This window comes from Acomys minous, assembly GCF_964271855.1.
Source record: "Acomys minous genome assembly, chromosome: 6".
Lineage (NCBI taxonomy): Eukaryota > Metazoa > Chordata > Mammalia > Rodentia > Muridae > Acomys > Acomys minous.
In genome coordinates, this window is record NC_140487.1 from 53,908,856 (window position 1) to 53,928,459 (window position 19,604).

At 44.5% G+C, this 19,604-nt stretch overlaps 1 protein-coding gene across 1 annotated transcript in view; it reads left to right on the top strand.

Annotated features, from left to right (window-relative positions):
* Positions 1-2,432: 2,432 nt before the first annotated feature.
* The window catches only part of SCRN1 (secernin 1), a 65,918-nt gene continuing 48,746 nt past the window's right edge, over positions 2,433-19,604 (top strand). The window contains exon 1 of the mRNA XM_084786331.1: positions 2,433-2,726. The gene's annotated coding sequence lies outside the window, so the exon portion shown is untranslated. The remainder of the gene's footprint in view (positions 2,727-19,604) is intronic.

Below are 19,604 nucleotides of genomic sequence, written 5' to 3' on the forward strand. Positions count from 1 at the left end.
CTTTCAACACTTGTTCTGGGTGTTCTAGGCACCTTGTGCTTCCCAGTAAATTTCAGAATCTGCTTGTCAGTTTCTATTTTTAAAATCTTGACTGACATTAAGTTTAATATGTAGATGATTCAGAGAAAATTTCCATCTTAAGTTGAGTTTCCTAATAAATGAAAATATTTCTTCATTTACTTACGTTATCTTTAATTCCCCCAAGATTTTTATTGTGGGGAAGAAAGGTAATATGCAGGAACAAGTATTAGGATTGCATATTTTGTAGTTTCCAAATAATCTTATTTTCATCTTACTGGTTATCAATGAAACCAAAAGTGCGCCCATGGCGTTCTCTCTAAGGGGATTTTATGAGTGTCACTCATGACAATGTGTGAAGGCCAGAATCATCACGGTACCCCTAGTTCCCCCTTTTGGTTCTGGAGAAAAAGAAATAGTTGCCTATTTTTGTGGAATAAGGCAGAAGCACAGTGCCCTGCTATTTACTGGCTCTCAAGCCTCTGTGCATGCTAGGGGGACTATAATTGACCGAGTAACAATTGTATGTTACTTAAGAGAACTTTTCCCTGTAGGCTAGCTCACAGAACCCTTGTAATTTACACACACCAGACTCCACATGACTGATAAAGGCCAATGATTAAAGCCTTAACTGATAGTTCTGGATATTTTCTGTATCTGTTGGACTGTTCCTTATTTCCATTTGTGTGACTCGAGCGGCAGCAGAGTCTGTCCTGTACAAGGCAAGACAAAAGAAGAAGTCGTATTGATGCTTAGTAAGGGCTACTAATGCCGTGGAATAAGCTTCTTCATGCACCCTGGAGATCAGGGCGACGTTTAAAACAGCAGCTGTCAAACTTTAATGCACAAGGAAAACCAGAAATTTTGATAGGATGGAAGTTCTCTGGACTCAGCTCTGGAGACGGCCCCAGGTTAAGCTCTTCAGGAGTTTCTGATGCTCATTAACCACGTGCAGCAGGCTACAGTCCCTTGCCTGGAGTAAATAAACAATAAGGCGCCTTTGTGTTCCAAGTCTGTGGACCAAGGGTCTGTTCTACAGCATCTACTCTCCCTCCCTCATCCTTGTCCCATTTCACTCACTGGACAAGCTACAAGTACACACAGATTTAAGAGACATGGTGACAAGCCCCTTTCCTAGCAGACAGTCACCCAGCTCTCCTCCCTTGTGGAATCTCTTGATGCAATTTCTCATGACTCTTTCCAAAGGTAGTTTATACATTTGCAAAGGGACAAACATATATAACACACACACATATACACACACACTCACTCACACACATTCACACCCAATCTCTCTCTCTCTCTCTCTCTCTCTCTCTCTCTCTCTCTCTCTCTCTCTCTCTCTCTCACACACACACACACACACACACACACACACTGTTCTATATCTAGTTTATCACTGCTTTATCCTTTTACTTAGTCTAGGTTGGGAGTCTGGTATTAATACACAGACATTGATCTCATCTTTAAAATATGCTAGATAGCCTTCCATAGAATTTATAGGCTGAATTTGATTCAATCTTTTAATTTAGTTTTTTGAGACAGGGTATTACTATGTAGCCATGGCCAACCTCCAACTGACTCTTCTACGCAATGATGGGATTACAGGTGTGTGCCACCACACTGAGGTTTAGTTCTAGACGTTGCTAGCACAGGTAACATGGCTACAGACCTCCTGCTCATTTTATGCCCATTTCCTATCCTTTGTGGGACAAACTTCAAAAGTGGAATCAGGCGAAAGTCTACACATGTTCTTATTTTGAGAGATATTGCCAACCCCAGGGAGAAGCTATAAAACTTTGATTTGTGTTCAGCTGATAATTGGAAAATGCTTGTGAGTCTTCTCACCCTAGCAGGTGCTACCGCTTGTATTTCCCTTTCTTTCTTTCTTTCTTTCTTTCTTTCTTTCTTTCTTTCTTTCTTTCTTTCTTTCTTTCTTTCTTTCTTTCTTTCTTTCACCAATCTATACAAGGTAGATTGGGTCTCAACTCCAGATGCCCTGCCAATAACCTTGAGATGAGCATCACCCTCTCTTTCCAAAAAGTTTATTAACCCTAGTGTGGAATCTTGACTTTGTTACTTGCTGTGTGACCTTGGTCCACCGAGTGTGACTATGCTGCATACTCTGGCTTATGAACACGATCCATAGAAATCAAGGAACAACTTGGACACATGGGTCAACCAGAAACAGACTGCAGATCTTTGCAGGGAATTCTAGCCGAGGTGCCAAGGCCCAGAGTAGCAACCGAACACCAGGGTCAGTAAAATGTTGCCAGGAGGAAGCTGGACCTGGCTCCTTTAAAGATCTAGTTCTTCCGTTTGAGAGAGTGCAACCAAGAAAAAAAAAATCTAGAACGGAGGGAGCCACTTTTTGATTGAGACCCGCCTCCTCTGCTGCTCTTAAGGCTCTCGTTGCCCTCCCCTCCCAGGCGGGGCGGGCTTTGAGGCCTCTGACGTCCAACACAGTCGGGTCCTGGGGCCTTGAGCGCTGGGAGGCGGAGGGTGGGCCTGCCGTCACGTGACCCAGCCAGCTGTTAGCAGGGGGCTGGAGAGCTGGGAGTCTGGGGGAACCCGATCGTTGTCAGTCGCCTGCGCTATTGCCGCTGCAGCCCCCATGCGGGTGCTGTAACTCGGCCGCCGCAAGACCCCCACCTCGGTTGTCGCAGCATCAGCACCGCAGGACCCCGCTGGAGCCGGCTGCTTAGCAGGTGAGCCTCAGGCTGCGTGGAGAGCGCCGAGAGCAGGCAGCTGCCCGTCCCCTACGCAGTCACCGCGTTTCCCCTTGCTGTTCAAATACTCGGTAGCTTTCTCTCCAGTTGCGGACTGAGGAGGGGGAGATCAGAGGAAAGGTGGCCTGGGTTGGGCGTGACTCAAGACCAGGGACGGCGGGGATGAAGCTATTGCAGCCTAGTCAGAACCAGCTCCTGCCCTCCACCCCGCATCCTTCCACCCCCTCCCCCCTTTCAGTCTTGCAACCCCAGGGATGCTTTTCCTGGGTGCCGAGTTGCAACGCCCTGGGACGTGTCCCTGAGCTTTCCCCGGTGGCTCCACAGCTCACGGGCGCCGCTAGCAGAGAGAGCTGGCTCCTTTCCCAAGTAATGTACCTGCGGCGCCACTGCCCTGAGCTGCTGGGGCAGAGTCCCGGGGTCTGCGGTCTCCTCCAAGGGCCAGAACACTAGGACCAGACATTGCTTCCCCTCAGGCCTGACCCCTGCATTGGAGTCGGGGTGGGGGTCACGGCAGGTGTCTGGACCCTTGCTAACAGTGCACCTCATTTTACCTTTATCTCCTCGGTTTGTTTTTGTTTTTGTTTTTTTCTGTCCCGGTATAATTATTTAGTAACCACAGTAAGGTCTGCAGAGTATAGAGGGATGCTTGAGTTTTAGAGACTGGGTTACAATCTAGTAATAAAACTGCCATCACACGTATTTGCATTTAAGGCAACTTACTATTTTCTGTCTCCCAAGCTGACCTGGTAGGGTTCTGTTAAATAGTATGGTTTTTCCTGTGTAATTGTAGCTTGTTAAGTGCCTCTTCCTGGTGGTGGTGTTGGTGTGTGTGTGTGTGTGTGTGTGTGTGTGTGTGTGTGTGTGTGTGTGTGTGTGCTGTGCTTTACGCCTGCCTGAAAGATGCATCCCTTGCCGAGAAAACCTATGCTAATTCAAAATGGCAGCATGAAAAATCAGGTCAGGCGTAACCCTAGCAGACCACAGCCAACAAACAGCAGCTGCCCCCTGACTTGGGCTGCTGAGACAGTCAGCTGGAGGAAAGGCGGCTCTTCTGGGTCTAGGCCTGAGTGTTCTCAGAACTTGTAAAATTTGAGCAAAGCTACAGGGCCTGGGGGAGAAAATGGGAAGTTTGGGGAGAGAGCTGCAGCTGTTTTCCTAACTTGTCAAAAGCTGGTACAAAACCTAGCTGAAACTCTAATTTAATCTGATTTCCTTTAGGCTCCTTTAAAGTCAACTGCGCACAGCTTACACACTCTGTGCCCACAAGTGGCCCTTATAAAGGATGGAGTACAGAGTACAGTGTAAATACCGCCTGAGAACAGCACACATACGAACCCAAACAGCGAATTTCACTGCAAGGGCTGACTTAGCATAGCATCACCCAGGCACTCAGATTGCAAATTCTTGAAAGGTGACTCATTTCAGGATTTTTTCCCTCCCCTCTCTTATAAAGCAGCTTTTCTTTCCCTTTTCACTGCAGGGCTGCCAGCCATCTTGTCTTTTAGGAAAGAGGAAGTGAGTGAGAAAGCAGGTGCCCTGAGGATAATGACTAGGACGATGATCCCTGAGGGTTAGGGGCAGCAGCAGGGGGACTTTAAAGGAACTGAGCAAACTTGCCACAGACAGCAGAGAGGCTAAATTGCCGGGTCAATGGACCACTGAGGTCACGCCTATGGCTGCAGCTGACTGTGAAGACTTCTGTAGCTTTCCTGTTTAGAATTCTAGGTCCTGCCTTTCAAAGTCTGAAGGGGAGAGCAGGTTTGTTCTGAACATCCGAGCAAAGGAAAGCAAACTGTGACAAATTAAAAGCTCAGGTGTTTAAGGGACTATGGTCCACCCCACCCCTCAACCCCCTTCCCCACGCCAGCTGTGTAAACCAACCTGGCCCGTTTAACTTCAGGAAGGTGTCCACCATAGGCTCAGCTCTCCTTTTCTAGTGATGACACTGCATGTACGTAAAAAGGTATGTAAGAACCACAACTTTAGTTGTAACCAAATTTTTGAGGTGGGAGATGCATTTACCGGTAGCTTGTCTTGTGTTGGCGGGCAGCTATTAGATGAATGAATTTATCTTGCCAAGGAACAGAAGCGGGCAAGGCATCTACACTCGTGTGAAAATAAACTGACAAGCCGGCGCTGGAATTACAGTAGAGCTGTTCTGAATTGAAGCTGGGCTTCCTCTGGGTCCTCTGTGTGTGGGTTAGTGTCCTGTGGAGAGGTGAGGGGGTGGACATTTTGCCATTCTTCTTCAGGGCAGGTTATCACACAGAGAAGAGGGTAGCAGGGGGTGGGGAGTGGAGTGGCCTGCAGGAGTGAGGTGGACAGGAGCCTGATAGAGAGAGAGATTATGTCATTCTTACACAAGCCAGGGACCCTTGCCTAGAGAATGGTGCCACCCACACTGGACTCTATCTGCTCACGTCCACTAGTTTAGTTAAGGCATTCCACAGATATGCCCACAGGCCAACCTAATTCCTCAGTCAACTTCTTTTCCCAGGTGATTCTAAGCTATGCCAAGCCGAAAAAAACAGCTCTCCAGCACAAGCCATCACTCAGCTATGCCCCACTCCTGTGAGACTTTTTTTTTACACTGGCGTTTACTTTTACTTAGAATGTTGAGGTCCTAAACATAGTCTAAATATCTGAAAATATATGAATGATGACAGAATTAAAATATTAAGAGTGTATTTCCACTATTAGTAGAAATGCGTTCCAGGAATACCTCACTCTGAAAAGATGCATGTGTTGAGAAGATGCTGCCAGAGAAGCCATTTATTAAGAGAATAATCTTTCAACTTAGAGTGGTCTTATTAAAAAAAAGCCTTAAAGAATACACACTAAAATTTTAACATTGAGTAACTCGTAGAAGCACAACTGGGAAGAATAGTGAGTTAGTAACATTTTTTTTAAAATGTATTTTTAATGTATAATATTAACTTTACATCCTGATCATAGCTCTGTCCCTCCTCTCCTCTGGGTTCCTCACTCCCACCCTCTTCTCCTAACCCTGCTCCCCTTGTCCTCAGAAAAGGGGAGCCCCACCCCCATCCCCCACCCCCTCGCACCAACTTGCCCCCTATGAGACTTTTTGAAATAGAATAGCAGACTGCGCAGTGGCCTTTCACTTGGCGCTCCTGGAGTGGCTGCTGGCAGATTGCTACGGTCGTTAGCAGGGATGGACTGTTTCTGCTCCTGTATAGGACTGAGTCTAACCTGCCCATCCCAATATGGCTGTGTTCTCATGTCCACCTGGGGGAATGCAGCCCAGTGCATTACGAGATCTGGCCTGCAAGCTGGGGTCCCTGGGTCCTAGCACCGGCACCTCTGTTTCTTTTTCTTTTGAGACAGGGTTTCTCTGTGTAGCCTTGATTGTCCTGGACTTGCTTTGTAGACCAGGCTGGCCTCGAACTCACAGAGATCTGCCTGCCTCTGCCTCCTGAGTGCTGGGATTAAAGGCGTGCGCCATCACCGCCCTGCTGTCTTCTTGACTCTTTTCTGTCCTTGTTTCACATGTTGTACAACAAAGAGGTGGATGGCACAATAAAGAAGCTTATAGACAGGAAGCTGCAGGCACAGCGCCGAGCATGGGGCCTGCTATTCCCTTTAGTCCAGAGAACTGGATAATAGTGGGAAACTATAGTCAAATGAATACAATAATTTACATTATAGTGTAGATTGATGGATTTATCCAAGGTGTGATTTTTAGCTTTAAATTACAATTACATCAATTAGGTTTGACAAAATTATTCGGTTACTTTCCCCATTCTCTTGTCAAGACTGAATATTACCAATTTTTAAAAACTTTGTAACCTTTTATATTAAAACAATGCCTTATTTTAGTTATAGTTCTTCAGTTATGAGTACAGCTGAATTTTTTTTTAATAATAACACATTTTTATTGAAAATTAAAAATAATTCCTATTACATCTCATTTCCTATCCCATCCCATGCATCCTCCCAACCCTCCCTTCCTCCCACTTTCACCCCAATCCCCCTTCCCTATGACGGTGGCTGTGGGGGACCTCCTCCCCCTGAATATGGTGCTAAGGTATCAAGTCTATTCTTGGTAGACCTCTATCCTTCCTCCGAGTGCCATTGGGCCTCCCCAACAAAGGGACATGGCCAAATATGGGGCACCAGAGATCCTGTGAAAGTCAGTCCCCAGTCTCCACTTAGCTGTGGAGAATGTTCTGTCCCTTGGCTAGATCTGGGTAGGGGTTTGATGATTACTGCCTGTTTTGTCCATGGATGGTGCCTTAGATCAAGCAGAATCCCTGGGCTCAGATCTAGCCATCATAAGAATTTTTTTATAATACATATCTGGGCTTTGTATTTGTTGATATGGTATTTCTAGACTATTTATTTATTTAAGGGTTTTTCCAGATCGGGTTTTTCTGCATAGCTTTGGCTGTGCTGCAACTCAATATGTAGACCAGGCTGGCGTGGAACTCACAGAGATCTGCCTACCTCTTCCTCCCAAGTGCTGGGATTAAAGGTGTGTGCGCTACACATGTTTTCTCTTTAGAAGTAGGTTTTTCTTATTGATTGATAAGAATTCTTTATACATTAGAAAGTTAACTTTTTTTTGATGGATATTACGAATGCATTTCCCAGTATTATATTTTAAAAGTTTTGTCATATAAATTTTAAGTTATATTATAAATAAGTTTGTAATACTTTCCCCATTTCCTACTGGTTTTATTTATGTATTTTTGCTTGTTTCCTGTGATAATTAGATTTAGTAGTCAACTTGACGTAACCTAGAATCAGCTGGGGAGGGAGTCTCACGTTTGCTGTGGGCAATGATCTGGAAGATTGTCTTGGTACCTTAATTGATGTGGGAAGGCCCAGCCCACTGTGGGTGGTGCCATTCCCTGGCTTTCCGTTCTGAACTGTGGAAAATCAAGCTGTGAAGTAGGTGTACACGCAGTCTACCTGTGACTTCCTGCTCCGAGTCCCTGTCTCCCTTCCCCATGTGATGGACAAAAACCAGGAATTGTTGGTAGAATGTAAACCCTTTCTCCTCAAAGTTGCTTTTGTCAGAATCTTATCACAACAACCGAGTGTTATCTCAAAAATCCATCCAGATGTTTGTAATTTTATGACTTTGTAAAATAGCTTTAAAACTTGAATTTTGTTGGCTTATTTTACATAGAAGCAAGTCGGGGCTCTGGACAGATGTAGTCTTTGTTTTCACAGCCCACAGAGTCAATGATATCAGAAAAGCTAACACATCCTTTACCTCAGTTCCAGACAGATTTCATCATCGTGTATGGCCACATTGTAGGACCCTCCATTCTGCTCCACATTGCCAAACCATCTTAATACTGAAACTTTGAAATATAGTTTAATATCACATAGGACTAGACCTGCTTCATTAGTTTCCACTGGTGAGACTTGTCTGTCAGTCTCCCCTTTCCTGTGTAGATTTTGGGAGTGAGCTGGGAGCTGGAACAAGGCTCCGGGCATGCACTCTACCACTGGGCCCTCATGCTCTCAAGATGATTTTGGACACACATTCTCTTCAAGCCCTATTTATTTTATTGATTGATTGATTGATTGATTGGTTTTTCAAGACAGGGTTTCTCTGTGTAGCCTTGGTTGTCCTGGAGTCACTTTGTAGACCAGGCTGGCCTCGAAGTCACAGAAATCCACCTGCCTCTGCCTCCCAAGTGCTGGGATTAAAGGCGTGTGCCACCACACCCTGACTTCAAGCCCTATTTATATGTTGATTGCTGCCTCACTGAATGCAAGGATTCATTTAGGGAGGATTAACAGCTCTGAGTAACATTAGATTTTATAGCAAAGAACTGGAACAGATCCTGCCCTTCAGCGCTTCTCCTCTGTCCACATAAAATCTTAGAATATTGTTCATCTCTGAGGTCAGCCAGCCACAGCCTACCACTTCAGCCTGCCTCCCTCCCTTCCTCCTTCTCTCTTTCTCTCTCTGTGTCTTAGTCAGTCTGTCTGTCTGTTTCCTTCTCTCTTTCCCTCTCTGTCGCTGTCTGTCTCTCTGTTTCTCTCTCCCTCCCTCTCTCTGTGTCTCAGTCTGTCTCTTTTCCTCCCTCCCGCCCTCTCTGTCGCTCTCTGTCTGTCTCTCTGTCTCTCTCTCCCTCCTTCCCTTCCTCCTCCCTCCCTTCCTCCCCCCTCTCTTTCTCTCACTGTCTGTCTCTATCTCTCTGTCTCGCCCAGTTCCTCCCACCTACAGTTTTGAAGTTCCTGCTGGTGGCATCACCAAGGCCACATTCCTCCCCCCATTCCCTTTATAGCAGGTGAGATCCCTGAGGTCCAAGAAGGTAAGGAGTCACAGTGGTCTGTTAGTCACTTCTGCCTGTCTCCCGGCATCCCCCTGCATCACTCCCCAACATCACGCTGGTGGAATTTTTAGTCTTCCAGTCAGGGTGACAAGATGAGGGCCTCACCTGAACGTGGAGAAGGCGTTTGAGGTGATTCCTCCGTACTTACTGAATGGGCTCTTACCCCGAATCTCCCTGTAGTGGTGAGCTAGAGGGTTGGTCATTGCTGAAGTGGGGTCACCTTCTGCTCTGGTCACACCCATCACACCCCTTCCTCTGAAGACAAAGACCCTGAGAACACCTCAGCTTCAGTTTCCCCTGAGTTAAGTGGCTAGATGCCAAATACATGTTGGCAACTCATCTGGGTGCAAATGCCTAATTAAAACGTAGCCATCAAGAGCGGGGCATGTGCTTGAGGCCTTTGTCTCGTTTTTGATTGTGCTCAGTCGGGACCCAGTGACCTGAAACACTTAATGGAATATCTTAAAGTGTTCTTCTTACTCACTGAAGTAATCAGATTTTTTAAAAAATCAAAGTGCCAAGAAAGGAAGATGACCTCACTGTAGAAAAAGGTTAAGGCCGCATAACCAGATAAAATGAAATTTAAGGTTTCTATTTCTGTTACACATTTATGCTCAACTCTGACTTACATTCTAGTCCTTCCTGTCTGTCTGTGTACACATATATCATGATACATGCTTATATTTATATGCATGTATGTGTACACATGAGTATTTGTATGCACGTAATACTAATATATACACATGCAGTATATAGGTTAGTTTTTTTAAATAATAAAATTGGAAAAATTTGCTAATGTTAAGAACTAGCAAGTAGCTCCAGCACTAATGTATAATCACAAGAAGTTTTAAAATTCATTTTGCTGGTTGTAAAATAATCACATTTTACACCAGCAGGATTTGTGTTTATTTATAAAGCAATTATAGTATTCTGTTTCTTCGGTAGGAAGTGGATATTTAAGTCATTTGCTTTACAGTGAGAGGTAACTTGCAAGCTTCCACTTTAATAAGGACAGGGTTATTAAAGGGTTCTGCTAAAGCCCCAGGTTACAGAGTTACAGGTCCGTTTCAGATCACACAAATGGCAAGAGATTAGAACAGACAGTGCGTTGTTTAGATGGAGAGGAAGACAGATGGTAGCATGGGAAGGTCAGGGCTCAAAGCAACCTGCCAAATTAGTGGACACAGTGACAGCAGTGTGGGAAATGAGATGGGAGGGCCCTGGAGGTGGCCTTCACGGCTGCCTGCAGTGTTTCCCGTGGAGCACGCTCTCGGCAGTGACTGCAGGCCTCTGCTCTCAGACACACCTTCCCTCCTTTAGCCCCAGAACTCTCTTCTTAGGGCAGTCTTTTTCTTAATGGGTTTTTATTCCAAATGATCTGCATATATATAGCCGTACAAGGTTGGCATCATGGCTCATGTTACACGTGAAGAACATAATACAGGCAAGCACAGCCTCCAGGATGCAGGTCTGTCTGGCTTTCTGAAACCGCCTTAATGTAGCTGTGAAAGTAATCACCCTGATGCTGTATTTCTCACCCTATCCCCTGTGCACTTTGAAAGATGGGAAATTACTTTCCAGAGAACATCTTCCTTACCATCAATTTGCTATGACCATATTTATCCAATCTCTCTGGCCTGGGTCCTACCTAAACTGTTCATCCACTCCTTCCTGAATTCAATAAATTCAGTTTATTCCTTTTTTCCCCTTCACTTCAGAAGTCTTTTAAAAACAATTATTTATTTTGTTTTGTGTATGCGTGTTTGCCTACACGTATGTCTGTGCACCAAGTGCGTGCAGTGCCGTCAGAGACAGACAAAGGATTCCTTGTAGCTGGAGTTACAGCCGTTTGTGAGCCTCTGTGGGTCCTGGAAACCTGAGTCCTCAGAGAGAGCAGCAGTGCTCCTGATAGCTCGCCAGTTACTGGCCCACAGAGTCTCTGCCCTGTCATAGGGCCGTAGTTATTAGCTGCGGTAAATCGAATAACAAGTTATTTTGGTTGCAAGTGTTCCATTTAAAACCTTGGTTGTTACGTAGTTCTCATAGTCATGTGGGAAACGTGGAAATTTGCATAGAAACTATGCGGAGAGTGTTGCCTACAGCATGTGAACTGTGCACCACTCCCCAGCACTCTTCCACTCCCTTTACACTTCCTTAGGGGTTTTCAGCATCTTCTTAGAGAACAATGATTTAAATGATGCTATGTTCATATTTGTGAGGACACTTTTCATTTTAGTTGCGTTTCCCCATATGTATTTCCTAACTTTTGCTGACCTATTGACGCCCAATTTCATATCATTAGTTACTTGAGTCTTATGCAAGTGGCTGTACTTAAGGAAGAATAAGGCATTAGGTGCAGTGTTGGTCTAAATTATCAGGAATTGCAGCTAGGTCAGGCAGTTGCAGATTTCCTGGGGCCTTTAGTTTTTTATTTTAAATAGATGCTCTTTGCATCTTCATATATGTGTGTGTGTGCGCGCGCGCACACACACACACACACACACACACACACTCACTTTATTTTATTACGTAGTCTGGTTTCATTCTTCCTTTTCACCATCAAGTTTGATTCCAGTTCTAAAGCCCCAAAGGGATGTGAAGTCCTAGCTTCCTGCTGCCATATCTTACCAAGGGAAGGAAGAGACCCCCAGCTCTTCTGTTAGCCACGAAGGGTGGATTTGAGCAGCCTGCATCTCTCGGACAGAGACTATTGCCTAATGATGCTGCTGAAGGCAGATTAAAATGAAAGAGCTTCTGAAGAACAGCAGTGATGACCCTTAAGGCTGTTTACTGCTCCAAGGTGGGAAGGTGGTTGTGTTCTCTTTCCTTGCACTGAAAATATCCAAAGCAGAGCAAAAATAAAGAAAAGCAAGCAAACAAACACGAACATAAAAGGAGAAAAAAATAGTATTGTTTGAGCAGAGAGGTTAAATAACCCGATCCACAGCAGTTATACACTGGTCTGCACTGACTGGATCAGCTTCATCCAGTTTGTGAAGATTGCTCTTCCTGTGTGGACCTACGCGGTCACAGTCTCCAGGACAGGTGTTTAGGAACCCTCCAGGGAAAGAACATCTGGGCTGTTCTGATGTCCTGCATTGTGTCATCTGTGCACAGTGGGAAAAAAAAACTTGACATGTGTCTTTGCCCTCATGGAACTTACCATCCGGTGAATAGAGACAGATATTTTAAAACTTGAGGCAAAGAGGCTGGGAATGCTGCTCAGAGGTAAAATGTGCTTTCTGCCTCCCATCCCTAGTAACACACACACACACACACACACACACACACACACACACGGACACAGACACACATGCACGCAGACACATGCACACACATACATCCCCAGTAATGCACACACATGCATAGATACACAGACACATGCACACACACATCCCTAGTAATGTACACACATGCACACAGACACACAGACACACATAAACACATCTCCAGTAATGCACACACATACATAGACACATAGACACATGCACATATACATCCCCAGTAATGCACATACGTACATAGACACATAGACACATACACACACACACATCCCCAGCAATGCACATACAAACATAGACACATAGACACATGCACACACACACATCCCCAGGAACACACAGACACAGACACACACACACATCCCCAGTAATGCACACACATGCGCACACACACACATCCCCAGCAACACACATACATAGACACACATCCCTAGTAACACACACATGTACATACCAACACCCCTACACACACATGGTGGGGTATGTGCAGAGTGCAGGAAAGGTAGAAGCACCTAGGTCTCTACTTTTCCTATAGTGCGTGGTCATTCCAAGCCAAATTCAAGTCCTTGCCCTGTTCTTCCTGTCCCAACATTTCGTCTTCAAGGAGTAAGTAGATCTGTGCTTCTAGCAGACCAACCCAGGGCTTCCTCCAGCCTTATAAGAATTTTTGTTTTGTTTTTTCAAAAAAAGGTTTCTCCGTGTAGCCTCGGCTGTCCTGGACTCAATTTGTAGATGAGGCTGGTCTTGAACTCACAGAGATCCGTTTGCCTCTGCCTCCCCAAGTGCTTGGATTACAGGCATACAGCACCATGCCTGGCCCTTATAAGAATTCTAAACATGTGTGTTGGCATACTTTTAAAATGTATTTTTATTTTGGTTTCCTATAGCTCTTTCTCCCTTCTCCACCCTAGCCCCTTTTAACACCCCCAACACCAGGTAGGAGAGAAAGAAGGTTAGTGGGGAAAGGGGGCATAGTTTTTCGTAGCTACTTCCTGCTGTTTAGAGTCACTCTAGCTTTGTAGAGATACAGGGCCAGGGCAATTTGGCAGCCAGACAAGAGGAACCCCCTGCCCAGGCCCAGGGCATTCATGTTTTCAATAACTCTTCCCTGAACTTGAGAACAAAGCCCTTTTCTCCTGCCCAGCTTTCCCCTCCTGGTCTAGACATTCAGCAACGGTTTCCTAGTTACGGGAACACAGACTCCAATGAAGGAGCCTGCAGGCCAGACTCCTGCTACTGGGCCCACGGGGAGTGCGGGTAAAGGCAGCAGCACTGTATAAGCACCAGGAGAGTGTTAGCCCCAAGAGGAAGCCATGAATCCCAGAGAGGTCCCATGGGGGCTAGGGGCTACGCCTAGGGATTCTTTGCTTAGCAATGGCAACAGAGCTGAAGCTATACTGGGGATAGGAGGGCGCCCCATGCAGATATTTAGCTTTCCATTTTGTTTTTGTTTTTGTTTTTTTGTTTTTCGAGACAGGGTCTCTCTGTGTAGCCTTGGCTCTCCTGGACGCACTTTGTAGACCAGGCTGGCCTCGAACTCACAGAATCTGCCTGTCTCTGCCCCCCCCCCCCCCCAGTGCTGGGATTAAACGCATGGGCCACCACCACCCGGCTTTAACTTTCCACTTTTTATTTTTATTTTATTATTTATTTATTTATTTATTTATTTTGGTTTTTCGAGACAGGGTTTCTCTGTATAGCCTTGGCCATCCTGGACTCACTTTGTAGACCAGGCTGGCCTCGAACTCACAGCGATCTGCCTGCCTCTGCCTCCCGAGTGCTGGGATTAAAGGCATGCGCCACCACGCCCGGCTGCTTTCCACTTTTTAATTGTGGTAAAATATACATACAGCGATCACTGCAGTCATCTCTAATTGCGTAGGTCGGTAGCATTAAGTAAATGCACTCTGTTGGGTAGCCAATATCCAGGATGTCTTCCATCTTGTAAATGTAAATGCTCTGGTTCCCTCCTTCACTCTAACCCTGCACTACCCATTCTGCTTGCTGCCTGTAGGTGTCTGGCTGTTCCAGTTCCTGTGTGGAACTAAAATCATAAGGTGTAGTTAGGACAAACCGCATCTGATACTGTGGTTCGAGTGTGAAATATCTCATATCCACTCATATGTTTAAATGCTTGGTCCCCCACCTAGAGGATAGACCTTAAGTTGGGACACAGCTGGAAGAAGTGAGTCCGTGGAAGCAGGCTGTACTTCCTGTCTGCTCTGTTTCCTAACTGAGAATCCAGTGTGACCAGCTGCCTCACGTTCCTGCCAGCATTCCTTTCCCTCCGCGATGGACTGTGCCCCCCTTAAACTGTGAGACAAAATAAATCCTTTCCCCTTCAAGTTTCCTCTTGTCATGTTTGAGTCACATAATGAGGAAAGCGACTAATGCATGCAAGGATGCAGCTTTTCAAGTCCGACATGACTACCGAAAATAGAAAATTTCGCATCTGACCTTACATGATGGCTCAGTCAAGATGGTACATTAAAAAAATATATAACGTGGGCTGGAGAGATGGCTCAGTGGTTTAGAGTACTGCCTGCTCTTCCAGAGGTCCGGAGTTCAATTCCCAGCAACCACATGGTGGCTCACAACCATCTATAGTGTGATCTGATGCCCTCTTCTGCAGATAAAACACTCATATACAATAAATAAAAAATAAATATTTTAAAAAATATAACGTTACAGTCAGGCAATGTGTATAAGGTGTACAGGAAACATCATACATTTTGTGTTTCAAGGTTGGGCCTTTCCCCAAAGTATTTCATCATGTGTTCATGTCCAGCAATCTGAAAATAATATGAGGCCTGGAACTCTGGGCACAGTAACTGGATGTGCATTTTTCTGATGAGCTTATTCATTAGAATACTGTTGGCTGCAGAATTTTAAATTAATTTTAAAAAGTAGTTCCTTGGTTTCACTAAACACATTTCAAGCATTCATTAACCTCACCTGGCTAGCCACTCCTGACAACCCAGACAGACAGAGACTTCTTGCTGGTGCACTCACTGATAACGGACTCTGGGGTGGGGGTGGGGGAGGGAAAAAACAAACTAGATATTTCTTCATACTGTGCCAGCTAAGAAATAACCAGGCTTCCTTTCTCTACCTGCCACGAGGCATTTGCATATTTCTGAATGGGCTACTTATCCCAGCTTCCTCTCTTTCAATGTTCCCTCTCCTCCAGTGCATGGCCATTAAATAATTAATTAAAGAATTTTGCTGAGAGAACCTAGAGAGCACAAATGCACTTTCAAATGTTCCCAACGTGGACTTGGGACCATTGATGGCAGTTAAATTCGAGCGCTCCATTAATTAGAACTGAATTGCTAACTTGGCAAGAATCCTAATTAGCTTTTGTCACAAAGCAGCTATGTTCAACAGGCCTACCCCTCAGCCTGCTGCTTTTTTAAGGCTTTTTCCCCCCCTTGAGCCCCACAGTGAACGTCCAGTACCCACACGCATGCGTCTAGATCTATATACATGAGCTGCTGATGCCAGTACTGAGCCCGACTCTGAGATGCATACATTCCGTTCTGTAGCCCACAGGAGGACCACAGCATAGGGTTGAAAAGTGCTGTCTTGATGGCACTGCCTCATCACAGTGAGTCTCCCCCTCCCCCCCTCACACACGTGCAGTTTTCTTTTTTACTTTGTTTTTCTTTTTTGCATATATATTTATATCATTACACTTATATACAGTAAACTACCTACAGCAAGAACCACGACACAATCAGGAATTACATAAATGTTGCACTCATAGTGTTTTGGCTATTTGTATTTGGCAGCCTTGAAGAAAACATCTTACCTATCTTGGTGCATCTAAAATGATCTATCATGTCTCATCTTTATAAACTTAAAACATCTATCTAGACACCAAAACATCTTAACCCATAAACAGCTAAGCTTAATTGTAAAACTAAACTATCTGGTCTTCAACCCCATCAGTGATTTGAGAAGGAATAAAATTAATTATCTGAATAGACAGGAAGTGCAGGTTAGCAGCTTCCCAAACGAGAACACGACAGAGACAGTTTGTTGCCTGAGCAGTCACCCAAAACTCTATAATGTTAGAGCATTGTCTTCAGCCTTTTGGCCTACTATATCTGACAGACATATTTGTGAGGCAGAAACTATTGAGAACTTGCTTATCCTGTCTTGGTAGAGTTTGGCCATCAACTCTGCTTGTACCCAAGCTTGCCCATTTTTAGGCAGAATTCTGTTGTGGTAGAAATGTGGACATTTTGCCCAGTGGCTAGTTTGCCACATTTGAAGCCATCTCCATGAGGAGGTTCTTTGATGCTCATCATTTTCTTTGAGGAGGCTGGGTGGTGCCAGGAGTTAACCTGTCTCATTGTCAAATAATCTTTAAGATAATAAAAATATCTTTAAATTCCATATTTTGTAGGTCTCTGAGGCTTTTGAAGACCTTATCTAACTATTTTAACTTATCTATCTATAGAATCATATCTATCTGTTAAACCTAAGATGTATATTCTTGTGATAAAAATAGGCTAGTAATTGATGTGACCCTGATTTAATCAACTAACAATTAACTTGTATTAATTAACTATCCTATGTAGCCTGCAATAGCACTTTCAAAGTAAACCTTTTATTGTAGTTGAGTTGTATGGGTAAAATACTTCATATTAGAGTAGAATTATATATAATGTGTGTAAAGACTAATTTTAAATTTGAATTCTATACCAATGTATCAAAATTAAACTTATTTTGCATCAATATACAAAGTTTTATACCAGTGAATTAAAAATAACCTTGTGAGTAACAATTAAGTTGAGGAGTAGATTCAATAATCTACTTTTTGTCCTATAATCCCCCTTCTTTCTTCTCAATCCCTATTTCCAAACTTAAGACAGAAAGATAAGGGAAGAGAGAGACATCACTGAGTCTAACCTTGTTTTCTCTCTGAATAAGACCAATAATAACTTATAACCAACTCCTAATGAAAATAACATATATAGCCCAAGAAAGCAACCAAAAACCTACCCAACCCCCCCTTAAGGGAAATGGGCATTGTTCTCTTAAGGTTTCTTCTAGCTGATTTGGGACTAATAATACCTTTGTAGGGTCCCAAATAAAATTGGGGAAAAAGGTTAAACAAGCTCAGAATAGCATTTGTGGTCCAGTTTCTGAATGTTAAGAAATTCCAGGCTTAATTAAAGTACTATGTGGGATAGTCTGAAATGCTATACCAATTGGGATCGGAAGCTTTCTTTCAAGCTGTCCTGTTCTGATGAGGAACAGCAACTGAAGCACTTGGTGCTGGAGCATGAAGGATGCAGGATGTCAGTGCCCAGCATGCTGAAAGGAATGAATCCTGTCAGGTCTGATTCCGTGTGCATACAGCTTTTCTTTTCCTTTGAGATGATAATTACAACATTTCTCTCTTCCCTTTCCTCCCCCTAGTACCCTCCTTCAAATTCATGGCCTCTGTTTTCACTAATCATTATTGCATGCATATATGTAGCTGCATAAGGCTGGTGGTCACCATGCTGGTCCAGGAGTCTTTCTGAGTCAGCCCTGAGGCTAGTATATGGGACTCAGGCAAATTAAGTTGACCACTCAGCTCAGCTAATGGTTGTGAGGTAGTTTGTTAGTTCTAGCTATACACACACACACACACACACACACGTTGGGGTTGGGGACGGAAGGAGAGAGAGATATTGGTTGATTGATTCCAGTACCTTCTAGCATTCCTGGTTATCCACAAACCCAATGAAAAAGCCAGTCTTCCCCCCACCCCCACCCCCAATCCCTACCTCCCAGGCTTCTGTTGTCTGAGCCTCTTCATGGTCACCTGACTCAACTAACTACCCAGCTGACTTGTTGAGCAAGCGGAAGCCCTGGATGAATAGGTGCTTGCTAAGAAACCCTTGGCTTTTGTGTATTCTGCAAATACCTCTTATAAATGTGCTTGGAACTTGTAATGTGGTTTTTAAAACATGGCTGACTCTTAACACTTGCTGGCTGATGTAAATGACTGTAGCTAGGCAATTCTGACTGGCTTGCTCAGGGGATGTTTCGAGTGCCTCCCTGTTTTTCACAGTCAACCTCCAAGGTATCTGCTACTTACACAGTCTCTAATGTCTTTTGGGTCTTTTAATTTGACACTTGCAAGAAGCAGCCAGTGAGCTGAGACAAAACATTTACAGAAGAGGAACCCAGGCTCAGAAAGGTAGAAGGGCTTGTCCGTGGTCACACAGCTGGTAGCTGGCAGAGCTGAGCTTTGAGTCTAGAGCAGCAGTTCTTAACCTTCCTAACACTGTGACCCTTCAACAACTCATGTTGTGGTGACCCCCAACCATAATATTGCTTTCTTTTATTTATTGAATTAATTTATTCAGATTACATTTCAATTGTTTTCCCCTCATTTGTATCCACCCGTTCCTCCCTCCCTCCTGCTTTCATCCTATTCCCCTCCCCTAGGTCTGTGACTGAGGGGGGCCTCCTCCCCAACTATATGGCCATAGGCTATCTATCAAGTCTCATCTTGGTAGCCTGCTTATCCTTTCTCCGAGTGTCACCAGGCCTCCCCACCATGGGAAAGTGGTCAAATATGGGGCACCAGAGATCATGTCAGAGTCAGTCCCCACTCTCCACACAACTGTGGAGAGTGTCTTGTCCATTGGCTAGATCTGAGTAGGGGTTCGATGTTTACTGCATGTATTGCCCTTGATATAATAGTTTGAGCAGACCCCCCTGGGTCCAGATCCGCCTGTCATGATGTTCTTGTAGATTTCTAGGACTCTCTGGATCCTTCTATTTCCCCATTCTCCCATATTTCTCTCACCGAGAGTCCCAATAGGATGTCCTCACATCTGTCCCAATCTCCTGGTAAGTGAATACTTTCATGGGACATCCCTGAAACAACCTAAATGTCTCTCAGTCAAATAATGGATAAAGAAACTGTGGTACATTTACACTATGGAATACTACTCAGCTACTAAAATTGTTTTTATTGCTACCTTATAACTATAATTTTGCTAATGTTATGAATTTTAATGTAACTATCTGTGTTTCCATTGGTGTTAGGCAACCCCTGTGAAAGAGTTGATTAATCTCCAAAGGGGTCACGCCCCACGGATTGAGACCTTTTTTTTTTAAAGAGGCTGCTGTTTCTGTTGAATTCTGGACTGATAAAATAAAATGTATTTAGTTGGGTTGGATAACTGATAGCAGAGATGGAAAGTGCACTCAGCAAGTGTCCTTAAAGCTAGACTTGGAGAAGGGGGCCG